Below are 8,558 nucleotides of genomic sequence, written 5' to 3' on the forward strand. Positions count from 1 at the left end.
GAGAGATGGATGCCCGAGAGCTCATTAACAGGCGTAATAAAGCAACGCCAGGCCCGTGAAAATGACTAGAATGGGGCGCGAAGTCGTAGGCAAAGTTGAAGCCCTAGGTCGCCTGATCATCGATCACCTTCTCGTAGGGAAGATGTAGGGGACTCGGAAGATCAACCAAGGCAGGACAGGTCTGAGAAAGGTCTCGTATCACGCCATACAAGCCATAGATTTCGGGGTGAAGAAAGAAATCGAGACCAAGATGAGCAGCCACAACGGTTGCCATCACACTTATCTGCGCCACTAACTTCATTGAGTCAGGAGTTGATGAATACCCCAAAAGTGGACAAGGTTAAGATGCCAACCATAAAGCCTTTCGCTGGAACTATCGATCTAGATGAGCACTTAGCCGTGTATGCCGCGCAAATGAGTTTACAAACGAGTTGCGAGGCCACCTGGTGTAAGTATTTCCCTACCACACTAAAGGGACAAGCCTTGTTGTGGTTCTAAAAGTGTGTGACAAAGGGCAGTATCCATAGTGTAGACACCCAAATGTGTCTCCCCAAAACCAAACCCAGTGATGAATACCTTTTGCGTTGAATCATAATCGAATGAAGTGAAAGTGTGGAAAGTCTAGTGTTGCGGTTAGTTTTTATAAAAACATCTCTTCTTTCTATTTTCGAAAACCTATTTTATGAAAATAGCTAATCTAGTTTATTTTGGTCCATGACAAGGGTCTAATAATGGTGTAGTTGGATGGGTCTTGAAAAGACATTTCCAACGATATATTATAATCCCAATTCCGATGAATAATGAGGAAGTTATGGCCAAAGTACTAAACTGGGCCCGGTTTGGTTCTTACATACGACCCAATGATCTAGAGGAAGACCTATTATTAATTATCATTCCTAAACCTATTGGGATTTATTATAATCTTCTAGAATACTCTAGAAGGTTCTTTTGAATCCTAATGGAGTTGGGATTGATAATTATGTTTCAAAGAGTTTGAAATTGAATAAAACTACTCCTTTTGAAAATCCTTGTTCTGTGCGAAATGGAATATATTCAGATATTATTTTCTTGATTCATAATCTTTATCCAAATATTATATGGTTGGATAGATCTTGAAATTATCTTTCCAATGATATATTATAATATTAAATCCAAGCTATAAAGAAAAAGATATGAATGAGATACGAAACTCTATCCAAAACTGACACCCTTCAACTATTTCGGCCATATCTTTTTATATACAAAATATTTTAATCTGATTTTAATTGGGTTGGAAAGAAGACTTCAACTGCTTTCCAACAACATATTATATTCCTTATTTGGACTTCTATATCAAAAGATATGATAAAAACTAAATCCGCAAAAAAATGTCCTATAGCACCAGACGACAGGCTTGTCGCGCGGCGACAAGGGCAGTTGCGGTGACAACGTCGTGTTTTATTCCTTTGCAAACTCCGATTCTTTTTTATCATATCCGGACTGTTTTCATTATAAATATCGTCCTTAGACCTCCGTTTTTAATCATCAATTCTCCATCTAATTCTCACCAACTCTCATCAAGAATTTCTTGATTCTTTCTTTCTTTCTTTCTAACCCAACCCTTTTTACAAACAAAATTCCGCATTCACAAGATCTAGACACACCTAGCCAAGTTCGAAGTTGCTTTCTCCCTAGACATGAAAGGTTTGATATTTCTGAGGGTTTGGTCCCTAATCTCTATTTCAATTATTTAATTTAATTGTTTGATTTTATATTTTTCTTGAAGTTACTAACGTGTGTATTTTGTTATTAGAAAGAGGTACGAGGCATCCAAGTAAGTGCTTTAATTTTTTAATTGATATTTTGATGTAGAAATCATGCTTAGATTGTTATTTTGATTCCTAGTATCATGTTAGGATGTTTTTATTGCTTCCTAGTATCATATCTAGGGTAAAGTCTATGATGCTTCCTATTTCTTTCCTAATAGCATGTTAGTATCATGTTAGGGATAAAGCTTTGATTTTTATTGTTTAGTGACATGCTAGGGTTTATTATTAATCTTATTAGTATCATGCCTAGGATCTTGCTATTATATGCTTTAGCGTTGACATGATTATTTTATTTATAATTGTTATTTTATTTATTATTATTATTGTTATGATTATTATGTTGCTTGATGATTTTTATTGTTATTGCTTGATCATGCCTTTTATGCATGTTTAAAGGGAATTTGTACTTGTAATCACGCTTAATAAGATATAATAATCTTGTTTAGGGTTAATTTGATTATGATTCAAGTGATCGCCAATAATAGATTTGTTTGTGCATTAATATTCAACCAACACAAATAAACAGGTTTAGGGTAAACCTAATGATTGCATGTTAGTCAGAAAGCGCACATGAATACGAGAAGAATAAAGTAGAGGCCTATTATTAGGGCAGGTTCTTTCTCTTTTAGATTGGATTTGTACCTTCATCCCCGAACTTCCAGTCATGGTTCCGGACCTATTGGATTTAACGATCTCTTAGATTGTTAAGGGGTGTAACCTTCACCCTGTGAACGGTTTACAAGTTCCTAAAACTTGTTGGAGACTCTTTTGCTCTAGCTTCCTTCCGTTTGGACGCCACCATGCTTAAGTGCATGATAACAGTGGGGTTCAAGTTTGGGGTAATGCTTGAAATATTCCCTATAGTTTTTGGCGACTCCAATGGGGAGGATTTCTATTTTAATTCCTGAAATTTATTTCGGTAATGATTTAGAATGAGTGGATGAGACTCGAAAAGTTCTAAGTATTTCATGTGTGTAATTTTGATTAACATTATTGTCATATGCATAAAAAAGGTTCTCATTAGAAAGACCATCCGTAATGAGTCAAAAACATAGGATTTTTACACGTACGAAATTTGAGGAATATCTTTCACAACTAGGATCGAAATAATGCTGCGAAAAACTGAAAAATTTTACGAACACAGAAAGCTGCTGAGGCATGTAGGAACTGGCGTTTAGAAAACAGAGCCTGTTGCCGAGGATATGGCTTTGTCGCCAGGCGACAGGGCTCTTATCGCAGAGACAATCCCTGTTGGCTGGCGCTGCGTTCTTCCATTACTGAGCCAGAAATATGTGTGTTCTACATATGGACATAACCCTCTGCGAATTCATGCTCAATCTACCTGATTGAACGCTCTAAGCAACAAAGGGTACATCCGAGAATGTTGAATTCACCAAACCATGGAAGCGATTTTAACTCGTGGGGTCCCATCCACTCGCGCCAACCCTTCCAAAGGTAAGGCTTCCGTGCGGTGCATCCGGACTCATAACCATGGACCTTCTTTGACTAACCCATATCCCGAACTTTAAAGAACTAGAGCTATGGTTAGGTTGCAAACTCATTGCATCATATTGTGCCTACTTGACTATTTGTGCATTATTTGTTGTGCATACTCTATGTGTTTTTCCTAACCATTTGTTTGACTTTTGTTTAAGCCTTAAATAAACTAATAATGACTAATACGACTTTTCCTAATTAATTAAATAATTAATTTGAGTAATTAAATTTTAATAAATTAATCAGAACTGACTTAGTACGACTTTAGGCCTATCCCGTAGAGTAAAAATACTGAAAGCAGTCCCAGATTAATGTTTCAGTAATGGCGCAAAGATTTGGGCTGCAGCGCCAAACGCTGCTGTGCAACGCCGAGCGACAACTCTGTCGTCTGGCGTTGCACTGCAGTGTGCGGCGACAGTTCAAATTTTTGCTCGAGTACGTAATCACGACGAGTCTAATTAAACAGTTTATTAATCAGTTTGGTTATTTTGTTAATGGAAATAATCTTATTTAGTCCTTATTTTAGTCTAAACACTTAGTCCCATGGTCTTACACAAGAGTGAAAACATGTCACTTGCACTCACAAATAAAAGCACACACTAATATGTATGTACACCTTGACCACGTCTTAGGTTCATGCATAAGTCGGTTTTTTTCCGTCATTTGAGTTAGGGTCCACTTTATTCCTAAATTCTTCTATATATCCCCTTCTACATCATATTTCCATTACATGCTTTCTCCATATCACAACTTTCATTCTTCCTACTTTCTTCCATCCATGCATGTTGAATAGAGTTTAAGTCAAATAATTAACATTAAATATCCCTAATTTCCCTTTCCACAGTTCTTGGTCAAGGAGAGAAGGGCGATTAATCAAGGACAACACCTTTATTCAAGTAAAACTTTTTTATAAACCAGTCAGTCGGAAAAGGAAATCTAAGAAGACAATGGCAAGTCAAGAAGAAGTCAATGAGCTCAAGAAGAAAATGGCTGGTGTTACTGAGTTGCTAAAGACCTTAACCCTCCAAATCAATGACCCTGTGAAACAACAACAAATGAAGCTCATGCAAGAAATCTTGAGAAAAATATCCAATGACTATAGATTCCAAGGCATTAGCTCACAAGGGGTCTCAATGGACAAGGAGCTTCTTCCGTAGAAGTTCAATGCCAATGACATCCCTAAGTTCAAGGCAACAGATAATCCTTACTTCCACTTAAGGGCCTTTGAAACTATAATGCACATTAAGGGATTGATAAGAATATTTTTCACTCTTTATTCTCAATGTCTTTAGAAACCGTTTGTCAACATTGGTTCTTTTCTCTTGATACGGAAAAAACCTCTACTTGGGATGGAATAAAAAACGCTTTCATTGACAGATATAAGTGTAATATTCAAATCAAAACTGACCATAGACAACTTGAAATCTAAAACAAAAAGAAAACAAAGGGTTCACCTCCTTCTTCAACAAGTGGAGGGAAAATTCCGCTAACATGATCGAAGTCCCTACTGAAAAAGAATCCGTGAGGATGTTCAAAAAAATTAACAAGAAAAGTATTCAAAGCACTTAAAAATATCAACACAACTTGAATACTTTCAAGGCCGTTTATTACATAGGCATCGAGATCGAAGATGACCTCGCAAAGCAAAAAGATACTAACAATAGTAACCACAATGGCTGGAAAGGAAAGAAGAACGACAATCCTTCTTCTTCCAAAATCGCCCACTCTAGTAACAATGTTAGTACCTTTGATCATAACGGTGTCTTAGCCATGGATAATCAAGGATCTAAAAAGAAGCCCAAAAGAGATTTTACACCCATTGGAATGATCTATGATGTTGCTTTTGATCGTCTCTATGATCGAGGATCAATCAAACCTATTAGCCATACCGAGGACCCAACACCAGAAAAGCGATCTTCAAGATGGGATCCCAATTCTTATTGCAAGTACCATCGAGGAAATGGTCATACTACCGATGAATGTTACAGACTCAAAAATCTCATTCAAGATCTCATAGAAGCAAACAAGATCCCATTGCCTCTGGCTAGCAAGAAGACCGGGTGATGATGAGAACAAGACACAAGGCGAGCTTGACAATAAGATTTCATGACCTCTTTTTCTATTTATTTTTCATTCTTCTTTTCCCCAATGAGTCTAGCATAGGCCCCTTTTTTTCCTTAGATTTACTTTGTAGATTTTTTCTTTTTCTCTTTTAATAAAATGAGCATTTATTTTCTTGCATATGATCCTTTCATTACATCGCTAAAAAAAATGTCGAACTAAGCACAATGTATACTAATGATTTGAGGCACCCCTTCTAGCCACATCATATTACCTTTCACCCTTCAAATATACAAACTTTTCTTGATAAACCACTTTGAGCCTCGTCTAACGATAGACCTTTCTTTCTTCAACCTACATCAACCTAACCTTGGGATGGGATGGTGTGTAACTTATGCAATTTCAAAAGGTTGAGCGATTTTAAAAAATAAAAAAGCAATAAATAAAATAAATAAAAGTGTACAAAAGGGCAAGTGTTCCAATGTCTTTGACATGAACATGTCTTTGATATGAACACGTCTTAGATTGAGTCTCTTATCGAGTGCTCGGTACCGTGCCTGAGAAACATGAATGCCAAGTGAGTGATAGACTGCATGATCGGGATTGCCCACACTTATAAAAATAAAATAAATGCTAAAGCAAAAGAGAGAGCTAAACAAGAGTAGAAAGCCTTAAGCATAAAAATATAAAGATTCATAAGCAAGGTTGCACACCTTGGGGGCTTATCTAGGGTCTTGAGCCTTTATCCCTTTCTTCTATAACCTTTAGCCTAACCATGTTACAACCCTTAAAATACTTCTTTGAGGTATACACATAATTGTGCGAGGTTCGGCTAGAGCTACGTTCGGCCTGATTCCTAACGGATACGTAGGCAACCTCACATAGAGGTGCTGTGGTATTAAAAATTGCATTCATAATTGATCATATCAATGAATTTCCTATGCTCATCCTTATTCACTTAGAGCTAGACTTAGGGGCTTGATCCGTACATTATTAGCCTACCCAACCTAAGAGTCACCACAATTTGACTCTTTTTCAATATACTTTTCTACACACTTAGCCTTTGAGGCCTAACCTTAGTGTCACTTTCACACACTGCACAGATACAGGACCAAATATACTTCTCTTAGGAACTTTTTTTCATGAAATCTTAAACACAATACTGAAGCATGCCTTGTCATATCATCATCAATCATCATTGCATAACAAAGTATGAAGTGCTTAGTCTCCATGCCTAAGTTACCCAAATACTTTCATCATTGAGTTAACAATTGAGATAGCCTAGGATGAATTAATCCTTGAACCTTGAGAGATAGTATCAAACAAGATTTGACTAAGCTCATTCAACATGCATCATAAAAAACTTCTTCCTTTTTGTGTCTTTCTTTTTCGGGAGAAAGTCGGTACCCTCCACAAAAAAAATGACGGAAATTTTTCTTTTTTGCATTTTGAGTCAAGCACATCACAATAAAATTCACACACGAGTCATGAGTCACACGTGTCAACTCACCTTGGGTCAACCTCAAGTCAGCCAGTCACATTGAGCTAACCTCAATCAATGAGTCAAGAAACACTAAGTCTTAGGTCAACCCTAAAGAAAGATAAGTAAAGTCCTATAGTCCAAAATATAAATGTAGGTACATTCCAGCAAGCAAGAACATTCCCGAACTTTTTTTGAAAAACCGTTAATGAAAATCTGACTCCAGCATCAGACGGCAAGGCTGTCGCCTTGCGACAGAGCGAGAACGCAGCGACAATATGTTCTAGCAAGCGTCGGTGCATTGACGAGATGCGTGGTCCCATATTGGATTATGCGGACCTCATACGACAATTTGGGTTCCTTGGTACGCCAGTTAGCCCCTATAAGCAAATTGACATGATTAGTATTCGGCTCGATTACAATCGCAGTAAGTGATTGACCTGACGACGATCGTCTCACTTAGCTTAAGCGCCTAAGCATTGGCTCATTACAAGTACCAAAGCATCGGTTCAAAATTAAAGCAAGCACTTATACGACAATTTTTCTAAGATTGGATTGTCATCCCCAACTGACAATATTTCCAAAATATGGATTGTTGCGCATTCTTCTTAAAGACAATTTTTCCAAGATTGGATTATCATCTCTGGCAAAGTTTCCAAGCGTGGATTGTCGTGCTCCTTCTCTGTTTGGCAATTTTTTCCGAGTTCGGATTGTCATCGTTGGCAAGTTTTCCAAGATTGGATTGTCATACACATAGTTCCCTATGGCAAAATTTCCCAAAGGATTGTCGTAGGTTTCTATTCATCATAAAATTCGGCAAAGGTTCCTCAAACGTGGATTGTCATTCATTTCAGTAAGTGGCAAATTTTCCCGAAGTGTATTGTTGATCGACTCTTTTTTGCAAATGTTCCAAGACGTGGATTGTCAATTGTGGCAATATTTTCCTAAAAGGATTGTCGCATAGCATTGGAAAATTTCCAAGGCGAATTGCTTTCAAGAGTTATATTCCAAGATGTGGATTGTCGATCGTGCAAGGTTCTTATAACAGATTGTTACGAAACGTTGGCAACTTTTCCCAAAAATGGATTTTGGCAAATTTTCCGAGATACGGATTGTCGCTTCATTATAGCAACATTTCCAAGGATGGATTGTTACGTGGCATTGACAAATTTCCCTAAATCGGATTGTCATACATCATACAAGAGTTGTGTTAGCAACTGTTCTTGAAGAAAGAGGATTGTCATCACCCAAAGCATCGATAGCAAAGTTCAAGCAGCATTAAGGATCAACAGGCGTTGATCTTCGAAAATTTTCTTCGGAATATTATCGCAACAACTGAAGATCGTTTCAGGCAAAGCAGTCTTCGATAGTGTTCTCTGGCTTGCAGAAGACTATCATAGCGGAAATTGGAGGCGGTTACAGGCGTAGCAGTCTTCAGGCGGTATCCCCTAACTTGAGGAGGATCGTTAAACAAAAAAAGAATCTCTTTGCTCAAAGACGCGTGGACATATCATTAAAAAGCTCTTTTTTTAGAGACGCGTGAACATATCCAAAAAAGCTCCATTGATTAGAGACGAGTGAACATCAAAACAGCAAGATAGCGTTCCCTAGCTTGTTGAAGGTTGTCACAACAGTAAATGTGATGAGTGACATTTATGTCACTCTTAGGGAGTAGTTTTAGAGCTATTTTCGTGTTTATTTTCTCTTATTTT

The sequence above is a fragment of the Chenopodium quinoa genome, unplaced genomic scaffold, assembly GCF_001683475.1.
Source record: "Chenopodium quinoa cultivar QQ74 unplaced genomic scaffold, ASM168347v1, whole genome shotgun sequence".
In the NCBI taxonomy this organism is placed as follows: Eukaryota; Viridiplantae; Streptophyta; class Magnoliopsida; order Caryophyllales; family Amaranthaceae; genus Chenopodium; species Chenopodium quinoa.